This window comes from Pipra filicauda, unplaced genomic scaffold, assembly GCF_003945595.2.
Source record: "Pipra filicauda isolate LSUMZ 115617 unplaced genomic scaffold, ASM394559v2 scaffold467_size714961_pilon, whole genome shotgun sequence".
Taxonomy (NCBI): domain Eukaryota; kingdom Metazoa; phylum Chordata; class Aves; order Passeriformes; family Pipridae; genus Pipra; species Pipra filicauda.
The window spans coordinates 599,475-613,355 of record NW_024104606.1 but is presented as its reverse complement, the minus strand read 5'-3'; the positions used below and the strand labels follow the sequence as shown (position 1 = coordinate 613,355).

General features: G+C 40.9%; 1 protein-coding gene across 2 annotated transcripts in view; it reads left to right on the top strand.

Moving 5' to 3' along the window:
• Positions 1-4,238: 4,238 nt before the first annotated feature.
• Positions 4,239-13,881, top strand: part of SYK (spleen associated tyrosine kinase) — a 48,968-nt gene continuing 39,325 nt past the window's right edge. The window contains exon 1 of one of the 2 annotated variants that reach the window (XM_027721970.2): positions 4,239-4,616. The gene's annotated coding sequence lies outside the window, so the exon portion shown is untranslated. The remainder of the gene's footprint in view (positions 4,617-13,881) is intronic. The other variant, XM_027721971.2, reaches the window with a different exon arrangement.

Sequence of the window (13,881 nt, the reverse complement as noted above, 5' to 3'; positions counted from 1 at the left end):
GTTCATGGTATAACTTCATGTCAACACAACAGACAGCTCTGACATAACAGCTTCCAATACTGTTCTTTTTTTGCTGATTGTGACAGTCTGAGATGGTTCTCAGAAGGCTACAGATCTTACAAACTGAAATACTTTCTGGAAATGGTGTTGAAACAGAATCTTCTCCCATAGTTAGTCAATCTTCTGACAGTTAAAAGATTATTATGTATGCTCCCTCTTTTTATTTCCTTTTCCCCGCCTTTATGCTGTTTTTCATTCAAAGCAGAGATTACCAATACCAATAAATTCTTCTTAAAGGTTTTGCTCAAGTCTTCCTAAAAAGCTATTTATCAGCTCCTCGTTGCCCAGTGCCTGATTATTTTCTGTGCTACAATTAAGTAATTATTTTAAAGAAAAATTTACTTTTAAAAAAGTCCTGTTTTTTGTCGCATCATAACTTGCTATTGTATATGCTTATCCTTCTGTCAGCCATTGTTCTTAAACAATGCACCATTCTTTAGTATCTGCTTAAAAAGACAAAACATTGCTATAAAAACAAAAGCTAGGACCAGTAACTAGGCATGGGCATATGGTACAGGAAGTCATAAAGACTGGACTGGCCCAAACCTACATCTTCATTTTAACATAACCATGTATTATTTAAAGCCATGTAAATTCAGAACACATCTTTTCTCAACTAATCCACAGTTCTAATCTGCACTGACCCACATAACATTTTAAATGTGGACATCACACCCACTCGTATCCCGGTCTTTTATGCGTAGAAAGTACATCCTAAAACTCCTCTTAATCACTGGTGAGCAAAACTTTCAGCACTTGTATAACAGGCCTGTATAATAAGTGTGATGCTTTTCTTGGTTTAAGGCAAAAACAGATAAATGTGGCTACAGCATACCAAAATATTGTATGAAAATAGTTATATTTATATAGACATGAAATAAAAGAGTTATAATTACAATTACTGTGAACCAATAAAGATCCCATCCAATCCAAACCAATCTATGATTCTATGATTCTATGATTCTATGATATTTGCTTTCGTGTCACAACACTGCTTTCAGGCTATTGACTTGATTTTCTCTAAATGTTGCTTACTGCTGTTTTGCTAAAATGGAAACTCTGCTTTCATCAGAGTTTAATTAATTATTTAATTAAAATGATGAAGATAATAAATAACTCCCAAATAGAATATATTTTTTTTCAAACCATGAGTGAATTCAATGAACTGTGCACAGATTTTATATGTCTTAAGCAAAAGGAGTCACTTCTGCATTCATTTTGTAGAGACAGTCTGTACAGTCCCATCTTATTGACACTGATTTCTTCTATCATAGAGACCCTTTGCTTTTAGCTGTAGGTATGGTCACATGTCAAGAATTTGGACCTCAGTCTGTCAGTGGCATTGTCTCTCTTGTTGCTATGTGTTTTAGAGAATTTGACATTCAACCAGACAACAAAGCATCAATTTAGCTTCAGCATTCCCTACTATGGAAATGGACATGGCATTTTAGAAAATTGTCAGCTTCAACCTGCAATTACCTAAAGAGAAGTCACAGTAGTACCCCCTGCGCTGGAGCAGAATTCTGCCAGTGCAAACAATGTCTGCAAAAGTACATCTGCAAATTGCAGCACATCTGTGAGACAAAAACCAACCTAAAAATTCCCTCTGGAGAATGAAATAAAAATTAACCTCTCAGTATGGTAGCTTAGTCAGAGGAAGGTTTATTTCAACATACCTACTGGTATTTTCTGTTCCCTGTAACGATGAAAACAGGTACTAGGAAGGCAACAGAATAGAACTTCAAAATTCCAAAGTCATGAATTTTGGAGCGGCTCAAATATGTAATTAGCTTTTATAAATTATACTAATCCTAGAATCCTAGGAAGGAAATTAGATTCAGGCATATTCTTTTAAATCATTTAAGCAAACTATCATGCCTCCTGAAAACAGAAGTCTTTCAAACTGTATTGCAATAATGGAAGCACTGAAAATCCCTCACATGCTCCGAAGAAGTATGAAGTATTACAAAGTTACGTACTGCATTGTATACCTAGTGGGAAACTATGTAAAAAATATTAGTTTCTATTGTACATATTTATATTTGGTAGGAGATTCCAAAAATTTACTGAATCTTTCCTGAAATTCTGGATTTACACTGATTAAATTTTGCCAGAAAAAAGGAGTTATTTTACTTTACCGATTACAGGCCTTATATAGAGTTGGTCACAAATCACAGGAAAGCTTTGGAATGATAATAAATATCTTAAGTTATGCTAATATGTAACATTACATGCAACACATTAAATAGCATAATTCATTGTGGTGAGAGCCTTACCAAAAATCAGTATAGCAGAACTCAGACATTGGTATTAAATCTCATGCGAAACGAAAGAAAAAGTAAACTGTGGACAGCCTAAAAGCTGTTTACTTCCCTTACTGGTATTCCCCTCTCCTGCTGTTATAAGCTGACCCAGGTCAGCAGTCAAGAACCCACACAGCTCAGTTCTCTCTGCCCTGTAGGACCGAGTATAGAATAGGAAGATCAAAAGCAAGAAGAGTCATGTGTCAAGATAAAGAATTTAATAGGTGAAGGGGGAAAAAACAAAATAAACAAAAAAAACCACCAAACAAACAAACAAAAACCCAACCAAAAATCACAACCAAACCAAATGATGGAGAGTTGGTCACTCACCGCCTCCCAAAAGCACAGTGATGACCAGAAAGTCATTGTGGCCACCTTGGAAGAAGCCCACATTTTTCCATCCTTCATCTTTCCCCAGTTTTGACTGTCAAGCATGATAGGGGCTATCCCTTTGGTCATTTGCAGACAAATGTTCAAACTCTGTCCCTCCCAACTTCTTGTGCACCTCTGGGGACAGGGGCAGATTGAAAAATGGAGAAAACATCAACGTTGCGAAGCAGTATACAGAAACAGACAAATTGTTAGTTTGCTATCAAACTAATAGACAAATTATTTTTTTGTTACTGTTTTAGTCAAAGCAAAGACATAGCACCATATTGGCTCCTGTGATGAAAGTTAATTCCTTCCCAGACAGGTCCAGTAGAATTGCTTATGTATAACTTAAAGCTATGCAGTATTGATGATTTTTTTCCACCAATTTGAGACTTCCCCTTAAAAAACAGATCATAGTTCAATAATGACTTTCCAAAAGCTATTTCCTGCAGATTATGCTCTGTTCACATTTGGATGTTGGTAGGAGAAGAACAGTGCCAGCAAAACAGGTCTGAGAATTAGGTTTTCTAAGTTATTATTTTTTTTTTCTAATGTGGAGACAGTGCCAGTAAGAACTACACTGCCACTACAGCAATTACCAAAAGTCTCATTGAAATGGACCAAAACCAGAGACCTTTCTAACTGGTATGAAATATGAGAGATTTGTACTTTGGGAGCTCTATTAGCCATAAAGTGGGTGTATGGTCCACTTTGCAATAAGGAAAGAGAGCCAGTGTTTTCACACAGAAAATAACGCCTGTATCCCACATCAGCGCTTACACCAATTTATTATGGGGAAGAAGGAAGTGGACTTTTCCTCCTGCAAGCACTGCCCATCACGGGACACCGTGCCATGTCATGCATCACAGTCACAGCTGAAGGAGACCTGCCCACTCAGGCCTCAGCCAAGGCCCATCGTGCCACTCATCAGTCCTGTATGAGCCACATCAGGATCAATCTGTCCTTGGGCAGTCCCTGCAAAGGATAATGGCCCCTTTAGGCTGTGTGGTCTCATCTGCCACAGAAATTAATTCCCTGTCACACAGGGTGTTGAGGAAGCCTTGAAGAGGGACTTTCCTTCAACTCTGTCTGGGTACACTGGAGTCTCCACACCTGGAGTTGATCGAAATATGGCATGTTTTTTTGTGTGAAATATAACAGGAGGGAAGATACTGTGCTATGGTAGGCCCCTGTGTTGCTCCAGAAGGAAACCCTCTAAAAATCTTTTTCTCACCAAAGTACCGAAAGACACAGAACTTCAGTATTCCAGAATTCGCCAATTCCCAGTCGGTGTGTGCACCAACACGCACCCACTCGCTTCTCCCTTCTGAGAAGCCCGGACCTCACATACTTCGATCCTCGACTCCCAGCGTGGTGCTGAGCAACGGCATGTCCGTCTTCCAAGACCAGATGCCGGCGGGGCAGGAACCCAAACCGCAGGGTACCAGGGAGAGCCGGCACGGCGGGGTCCCGAGGACAGCTCCGTCACAGGGCGCCGAGGGCACTCCCGTCACGGGGTCCCGAAGAGCCCGTGCCGCGGGGTCCGGAGGGGACCGACGGCTCCTCACCCCCGGGAGAAGCGACGCCGACGGGTCCGGGGGCTGCAGCCGCCCGTGCCCGGGCTCCCTCCCGGCGGGGCCGCCGCCCGAAAGAGGGGTCCGGGGGGGCGCGAAGGAGGAGGCAGCGCTCGTCCACACCCAGCTGAGGAAGTGGCCGCGGCTGCAAAAAAAACGAGGAAGCGGCGGATCCGGCGGCGCGGAGAGAGGGTCCATCCGCGCTCCCTCCACGGCTCGGCACGGCAGAGCCGCCCTGCCCAGCGCTGCATCCCTGCCGGCCGAGGGAGGAGGCGGCGGAGCGGGGCCGAGCGACCCGCGGGCAGCGGTGAGTAGCGGCCCGGCCGCCAGCACGGAGAGCCGGCTGGCCCGGCGACACCGCCCTGCCCCTGCTCCGGCCCCGGGAGCCGCGCCGGGCTGGGGGCCGGGCCGGGCCGGTGGGAGCGGGCGGCGCTGCTGCCGCATCCCGCGGGGTTCGGGGCGTCGGGAAGCGCGATGAGAAACCGGCACAAACGGGAGCCGGAGCGCTCAGCAGCGGGCGGGAGGGAGGGATGGAGAAGGAAGCGCTCTGGGACGCGGGAGCGGGGGCATCCGGGCCGGGGAAGGGAGCGGGCGGCTGGAAAACGCACCACCACCAGCCCGAAGCCTTCCTGTGCTTCCAGTGGTTCGGGAAAATAAACGCCGCCATAAATTTAAATCTAAAATTTAGGCGAAAAAAAAAAAAAAAGACAAAAAAAAAGAAAAAAAAAAGAAAAATTGGTTTTGCTGTGTCTCGGTCCGTTATTGTGGCGGCAGGTTTTAAACAAAGACAAGTGTACACAAAAATAGGGCTTGTGTCTAAATGGTGTATAACCTGTCAAAGCTTTGATGCCTGACAAAATGTCTTTAAAAATGCGGGTTTTTTTCTTATGAAACTTCCCTATTCTGTTTCCCAGAAAACAAACTGTAGTTAATGTTTTACTAGAAGTGCTAAAAGTAGTTGATTCTGGAAGTAATTTCTCTTTGTGTTATGTGTTCTACCAGCATTATTCAGTTATCTTTGTTAGCACTGTATTACATAAAACTTTATATTGCAGTTGTTCAGATGTTATTTCGGACAAAGATAAACAATACTTTTGTTAAGTGAAACAATCCAGTAGAAGAGTGTCAAGTGGACTCCCAGTCTGATCAGGTTACATGATAAAGCAATTACTGAAAACAGTTTTAAAACGAAATTATTCTTCTTAAGGGCATTAATATCTTCTACATTTTTTAATGTTCTTTTCTGTTAGGTTTCTTTCATGCTCTTTTTTGTCCACAGAATCTTAGATCTCCTGAGCCCTTGGGTTGAATCCACAGAATAATTCATGGGAAAAAGCATCCAGTATAGAACTACTATCAGCATGTGTAATTTTGCAGGCTTGGAGGCCATAAACAGTAGAAGTGTAGGGTAAATTAAGGCAGTCCACTTAGAGGAACTGTGACTTCTTTTTTTTTTCTTCATCTCTCAGTTCAGCGATAGACAAATAAGGAAGTTTGAATGCTGTTTATATTGTGACAGTTATCCTGGGGAGGAGAAAGGTTATAGTTATATATATGTATATTTGAACTAAAAGGTTTGAAATCAGCTGTGATGCTTAAAAATGGCTGAAATAGATAAAAGTATATAATTAAAAGTTTCACATTCACTTGAGATAACTGTGAAATATCAAGAGAAATAGAGTTGACATGTTCTGGTTTTACTTCTGTTAAAAAATATTAACATTTTGTCAAAGCAAAGGTGAACTGTGCAGCTTTCCATTTTGCACAGTGTTGCAATTATGATAAAAGAGAAGAATTAGATCCACAGTCACAGGAAGACAAAAACTGAAATTTATTTTCAGAAGTAGCTAGAAGTTTATGTTGAGCACAAAATAACAGATTGGAAGACTGATGGTGAAATTATAAACTGGTCTTAAGCACCTTTAAAGATACCAATGACCAAAAAAAAAAAAAATGTAGAATCATTTCATTAGTCTCCTATCCTTTCTTTGGTATCTGTTATGCCAGAGGCACTGGAATTGGGAGAAATCACTTCTGAAATGTATGTTGTGTTCAGAACCATAAGTTTTTTGAGGTTTTTTTTTTCCTTTTTAATCCTTTTTCAATATACAGTATTTAGCAGAAAACAATGAGTCTGTTGTTGTTGCTGTTTTGGATACTGTGACTATAAGAGATTTGCATCTGAATTCACTGAAGATTCTAGGTAGTGTCATCCTTTTCCCAGTTTTATAGACTTTGGGATAAGAGCCTCAAGATTTGTTGTGTACAGATTGTGCCAGAATCTGCTTTCAGTTGCATGTGTTTAGCTCCAGAATAGCACAGCTGAAAAGGGGAACTTGTCTAGGTTTATATCATAATTACAAGGAATACAAGACTTATCTTTAAATGTGAGTAATACTCACAGAAAAATCGTTCCAATGAGCTGTTTAAAACTACTTCTTTTTTACTTAAATGTACAAACATGCTTAAGTGAGTTGCTCAGATGGGACAGGAGTACTTGTACTACTATTGTACTGTACTTGTACTGTATTTAACAGATTCAAGGAATCTGTTAAATAGCTGAAGAGACACTTGAAGGTGTTTGTGAGTGTCAGTAGTAAGGTTCAGTCATAAGAATAAAAATTTCTCACCTTGCAAGGATTTACGCGTTCAGATTCTTAAATGTTTAATTTAATTAAAAATAAAAATGTATTTTATTATAGAGAAACAATTTTGTAATCCACTTTAACAGTAGTTTTGTTTGCATTTGATGAAAGAAGAAAATCTTGGGGGAGGAGGAGAAAGCAGATTGCTTTATGTCTCAGCTGGCACTTCTGGAAACGCTTTTACAGAAAAACATTCTTAATGTCTGCACCACTTTTACCAACAAGCATTATTAATTTCTGCAGTTGGATTTAAGCATTTTGACCACTCTTGCGAGAAAAAGAAGCCTTGGGCTTTGCAACATCCTTCCCTATTCTTTTATGTGGTAGAGCATAGTACAATATACACTTATAGATATTTATCTGAGCCATAGTGAAAAAAAAAAATTGATCACAAAGTTCTTGGTTTGTATTTGCATTTTTCTCCTTTCATTTAAGGTTCCAGCAGCAAGGTTAATTGTTAATATTGTCTAGCTTTTAATTTTGTGACACAGGGTAATGTGTAGGCATACAATTAAGCAGAAGAAAACCTTTTGCCACTGACTTCTGCCTTGCACGTTGGGGTGATGGGAAAACGTCACCATTGTAAGTGCAAGAAGTGTGAAGGAGCCTATATGCTCCTGCACCAAAAAGAAAAAATTCCAGGATTTGCTGTAGGAAAGGACAGTTGATAAATATACATTGTGTTTGACACAAAAATATCAGCTGCCTCGAAGAAATAAAATACAATGTAGTAGTTTTTCTTTATGTTCCAAAGTTAAAATTAGATTGTAACTTCCTGTACCTGCACATACAATGATTATTAAGTGGCCACTTCTTTAAAAGCAGCTCTTCTAAAAATGAAAGAAAAGGTAAAAATATTTTTGAGACTTATGAGGATCCTAATGTTCTAAAGAAACTTCAGTATATCCATATTTGGACCAGTGTTATTTAATATCTTCATTAATGACATATATGAAGAGATTGAGTGCACCCTCAGCAAATTTGCAGAGGACACCAAGCTGAGTCGTGCAGTTGAGTTGACACTCAACTCAACTTACACCCTGAAGGATGGGATGCCATCCAGGGAGACCTGGACAAAGTCGGAAGTGGGTCCATGGGAATTTCATGAGGCTCAACAAGATCCAGTACAAGGTGCTGCACCTGGGTCAGGGCAAACCCTGGTATCAGCACAGGCTAGGAGATAAAGGGATCGAGAGCAGCCCTGCTGAGAGGGACCTGGGGGTGCTGGTGGGTGAGAGGCTGGACATGACCCAGCAATGTGCACTCACAGCCCAGAAAACCAGTTGTGTCCTGGGCTGCATCCAAAGCAGCGTGACCAGCAGGGAAAGGGAGGGGATTCTGTCCCTCTGCTCTGGGACACCCCAGCAGGAACACTGCATCCAGCTTGGGGGTGCTCAGCACAGGAAAGACTTAGACCTGTTTGAGTGAGTCCAGAAGGGGGCCAGTAGGTTGATTAAAGGAATGGAGCACCTCTCCTGCGAGGAGAGGCTGAGAGAATTGTTTTTGTTCAGCCTGGAAAAGAGAAGGCTTCACAATGACCTAAATGCTGCCTTCCAGTACCTGAAGGTAACCTACACGAAAAAGGGAGAGAGACATTTTACAAGGGCAAAGTGACAGGACAAGGTGCAATGGCTTAAAACTGAAAGGGAGTAGGTTTAGATTGGATATTAGGAAGAAATTCTTTGCTGTGAGGATGGTAAGGCACTGGAACAGGTTGCCGAAAGAAGTTGTGGACGCCCCATTCCTGGAAGTGTTCCAGGCCAGGCTGGACGAATCTCTGGGCAAACCAGTCTAGTGAAAGGTGTCCCTGTCCACAGATCTAAATGATCTTTAAGGTCCCCTCCAATCCAAGCCACACTATGATTCTATGATAAGCGGAGTGCCATGAGCCTTCTGTCTATAACAGGTACCAGAGCAACTAAAGAAAAAATTAACATGTATTAGAATCTAAATACCAGGTACAGGAGTATGATAAAAATAGTTTGTCCAGTTTCACTATCACTCAGTGTGCAACAAACTGAGGCTGCATTGTGTTGGTTGACCAGCTAGGACTACCCTGTCATTCCTCCAGCTTTGTCCTAGTTTGCTTTGGGATGGCATTCCTCCAAACAGGTATGGATTGCCAGGTGTCCTGAATGGACAAAATGTCTGGTGATATTTCCAACAACTGTTCTTCTTTTCAAAATGTAAAGAGGCAGCAGAAGGAATCTTTCAGCACTGACACTCAGCAGAGGTAAGATGTGAGGTGCTAAAAGCTTTGGTAAAGAAGCAGGACTTTAGGCACTGTAGTATGTAGGTCCAGACATGTAAAACCCTGAGGCAATGCCTAGGTCAGGGGTGAAGTTGAAATTGGTGGGAAACACAATTGTAACTGGGGATAACTAGAGAAAACACATTCAGGAAGTGTTAAGGTAGGATATGTATCAAGAAAACAGATACAGTCACTTAAATATCTTAACATCATAAATCCTTGTCTTAAACAACAGATTCAGTAAAATGAGTAAGGAATCACCATTAAGTACATCAGCCACAACCTCTTGGATAGTCTTCCTCTTACTTTTTCCTCTCTCATTGGGTGAAATAATGAAGTAGGTGAGGGGAAAGAAAAAAAAAGAAGAAGAACAAACAAACCAAAGAGGAGAAACCCACAAAACTTTCAAGACCACAGCGTCTAGAACATAAAGAAGCCAAGGTACTGTCTTTTAGCTAAAGCCACTCTGACTGAGAGCATCTGTGGGATGCTAGATCTAAAATTGTGCTGCTGCTGTACACAGAGTGGGTCATTCTGCTTTAAAAAATTCTGGTGTCGATATCAAAATTGACTCAGTTTAAAACAATGTCTACATATTTCTTACAAACTAGATTTCTGAATTATTTTTTTTTTGTAGAGTTGCCTGAAAAGTTAATTTATTAGTCTAGGTTCAAAACCTGGGGTTAGAAAACAGCTATAATCTTCCCCCCACCTTAAATTCTTGTAAAATACATTAGAGATAAACTGAAAAAAAAAATCTTTTCATCCTTTGTTTTTTTTGAAAGACTATAGAAAAGGAAGCTGTTGTGTACTTAGTACACTGAAGTGTACTAAGCAGTTGCTTATGGATAAGTTCCTACTCTGGGAAACTCAGACCAAATCTGATAGCTTGAATCAAGAAGTTCATTCTAGGAAAATAAAAGAAAAATTAAACTAAATTTTATCAAGGTGAAAATCTTCAATATCATAGAATAATAGAATTACAGAAAGGTTTGGTTTGAAAGGGACCTTAAAGATCACCTAGTTTCAACCACCCTGCCATGGACAGGGACACCTTCCACTAGATCAAGTTGCTCAGTATCTGAAATATGGGGAATGTTAAGTAAAGGAAGCAACGTTAATATGATCATCTTTGACATAAAGTGTTAGATTTTACTGCTGTATTACAAAGAACACATATGAATTCCACAGTGTTTTGCTCAAAATTTAGTAAAGTAAGCAGGATGTTTAAATAAGGATTATTTCTGCAAATCAGACAATGGTATTTGAACGAGTGGAGCATCTTGCAGCTCTCTGAGAATGATCATTTATTGAAAATAATTATCAAGAGTTAGAGCACTACTCTGAATAGTTCTGGTCATGCACACAGCAGGACACCCCAGAACGGAAGTGGTCATCTAGGGAGGCTTTGAGTAACCATTCTGCCCTCATGTTATCATGTGCAGTTGGTAAGGAATCTCATGCTGCCTCGAGTGACAACTGTGCGACAATCTTCATCCAGTGGATGCATCAAAGATCTGACCTGCAAATATTTCCATGCACAGAAGTACAGGGAAAAAACAATCCACTAAGGCATGAGTGAACTCAAAACTACTGGAACACGCTTTCTGCCAAGGGTGCAGAGCTGTGTTCACTTGGAAGCAGTGGAGTGTTGAGGGAATGATGTCACTAAGTGTGAAATCCATTTGACTCCAACTCTCGAGGGACACGTTTCATCAAATGAAGGCAGCTTTTGCTCATCATGATGTAGCAGCTGTCCATAGGTACAGTCACCAGTGGACCACTCAGCAACGTAACCATTGATGCTGTGCAGAGCACAGCACACCATGAGAAAAGAAGCCTGACCATGAGCTATTTTTTAACAGCCTGGCAGTTTGTCATGCAAGAGATAGGGAAATACTGCCTATTGGCCCAGAACACACCCAGGCCAGGTGCATCCTCTCCCTGCCCAGAGTGATAAACAGGCCTTGTCGAGGGTGTTTAATTGGTCCAGGTGTTGCAAATGGGCTGACTCTCTGGGAGGGGAGGAGACAAGAAGGCTTGTGCCTCTCTCTCTCTCTGTCTAGCATTTCTGGACCATTCTATGTTTTACATGAGGGATGGGGTTAGGTTGGAGTTAATCCAAGTTGGTTGTTTGCTGGCTAAAATGGGTTCCTGCACACTAAGAGGCTGTTTGATCCACTCTTTATACCAATAAGAAGTAAGTTTTATCTGTGCTGCTTATTCTGAGGATGAAGGTTGGTATGGGGAGAGACGCAGACTTGGTCTTTTCTGGATGGCTGATTGACTGATGCACTAGTTGGTGTGAGGGGTCTTTTCTTGCTATGCAGTCTGTCTTTTTTGATGTGTGTGTCCTCACAAAAGCTAGTCAGGAAGAGCTGGTGCCCTTGCTGGAGGATACTATTTTTGGAGAGAAGGATTCCTTTGATCTGTCTCCTAATTAAAAAGTTGTTAAATTAAAAATTCTTTACCGTGAGGGTGATGAGGCACTGGAATAGGTTGCCCAGAGAGGTTGTGGATGCCCCATCCCTGGAAGTGTTCAAGGCCAGACTGGATGGGACATTGAACAACCTAATCTAGTGGGAGGTATCCCTACCCATGGCAGAGGGGTTGGAACTAGATGATTTTTAAGGTCCCTTCCAACTCAAGACATTCTATGGTTCTATAATTCTAATTATTACATAGATTTTAAAAAACTGGTCCTTAATATTGGCAGTCAGGCTGTGTGAGCTAACATCGCATCTTCCTTTCAAAAAATAAAATTACTTGCCCATTCTTCCATAACTCTGGGGGTGTGAATTCTTTCTGAATGTAATTGACAGCAGGAGATGAGCTATTTGTGCTTACGGTGCCTCTATAGCAGAAAATTAACCTGGCTAAAGGCTTCTAGCAGGAATTTTTCAAAGAATAATGTAACACAGCAAGGTTTTCATAGACTAGAGAGGGGTGCTGGAAGGGCTTGATTGGTTTTGTAGAAACTTTCCTATTCTAAGAGTATGAAAAGCAAGTTATTTTTGTTCTTGCCATTTCTCTGCTTTATATATAAAGCAGGACACTGAAGACTGTTTCAGGTCACAAAATAATTGAAAGAGGAACCTGCCTAATTTTGCCACTCTGACTCACAGTGAGCCCAGTCCACTGAGGCATCTCTTCAGCAAAGGCTTCAGTGATCTCAGACAAATGAAGGAAATATAGTTGTGTTGTTTGGTTAATAATAAGCCATGGCTAATATTCATGGCTGAGCAACTGAGACCATTGCCTACATCTGTAGCTCCTGACTAGGAACCAAGTGGAGAGAGGCAGAACTGCACAAAGAAGTGAAGCTCATACCCTTATAATAGCTTTGGAAATGTCAGCCTGCAACAATTAAAAAACTAGCTTAAAAAAAAAATTAAATTAAGATACTGGAGCCTAAAATTAAACCTATCTTTTAGGTCTGCCCACTAGCAAAACCAGAGTGGTGTTTATCCTGAATTTTGAATGACACACATGGCATTTTGCTTTAGTCCTGTGATGGCTATCAAACTTAGAGACTGCTGTAATAATGTTGATTTTCTGCTGTGATTTTGGTGGTTTTTTTTGGATGGAGCTTTTCTTTCACCTTTTGTTTCATGTAGCAACTTCCTTCTAGAACTGATGATGCTTTATTTCTCAGGGATGCCTTGTTTACCAATGATTTTGCTAAAAATGTCACAAGGATTGCAAAAGAAATGTATGGATTGTACATCCATCCACACTTAGAGCCTGATCCTTCTTAATGAACCCAGTCTTTCTCAGTTCTCATGGTAATAAAAATTCACAGTATCAACAGCTCTCTGCTTGGGGCTGCACTTTTCTGGTTTTTGTGTGCGTATTTGGAAGTGGGGCAGATATTCCAAGTTTTGCCTTCCTGGAAAAAGTATTTTGATTCAGCAATGCTGTTGGTGTAACATTCTGGTAGATCTCCTTTGTCTGGCAACTTCTTTGTGACTTGTGAAAAGCAACTGAAAGCAGTGAACCTTGAAAGATGATTTTGGAGTAATTTGTGGCAGGGCAAAATTTAGTGATAGTTAGATGTGTCTTGGTTTTACTGTGCTATCCTGTCCATAACAGTTTTGTCATAGATGACCCTGTAAAAACGAAAATATATTCTACCTGTAAACATGCAGTGCTGTCATACTTAATGTCACTGCAACTGTGAACCTGAAAATATCCAGGCCATTGGGTAGACAGTTCTATCCCTTTTTAGTGAACCTCCTTTCAAGTAAGCTGGTTTTTTTTTGTTGTTTGTTTGTTTGTTTTTCTCTTCACATGTGTTCACTGACTTTATAAGTTCATTTCACAGCTCCCTATGTGCAGCCAAAGTAGCCTCTGTGGCACGTAAAAGAGTTTTACTTTTTACCATAATTCTGGAAAGGAAATAAGTTTGAAACAAAACCAGAAAGGAAATATATATATATATATTTGGCCAACATTGAGAAGAAACAGTTATCCCTGCACTCTCTTTTGGTCACTACAGAGCCACAGCTGGTGTTGGTGGAGGTCTGTCTGTGCCCAAAGAAGTTTGTTCACATCTTGTCACAGCAGGAAAATGAGAGACTGGAGAAGTGTCTGCCTGCAATATCTTGAATGTTTTCCTTCAGATTCCAGCTCATCCCTAATGGTTCCATTGCTTACATGGTGGTTTTATAGGGACT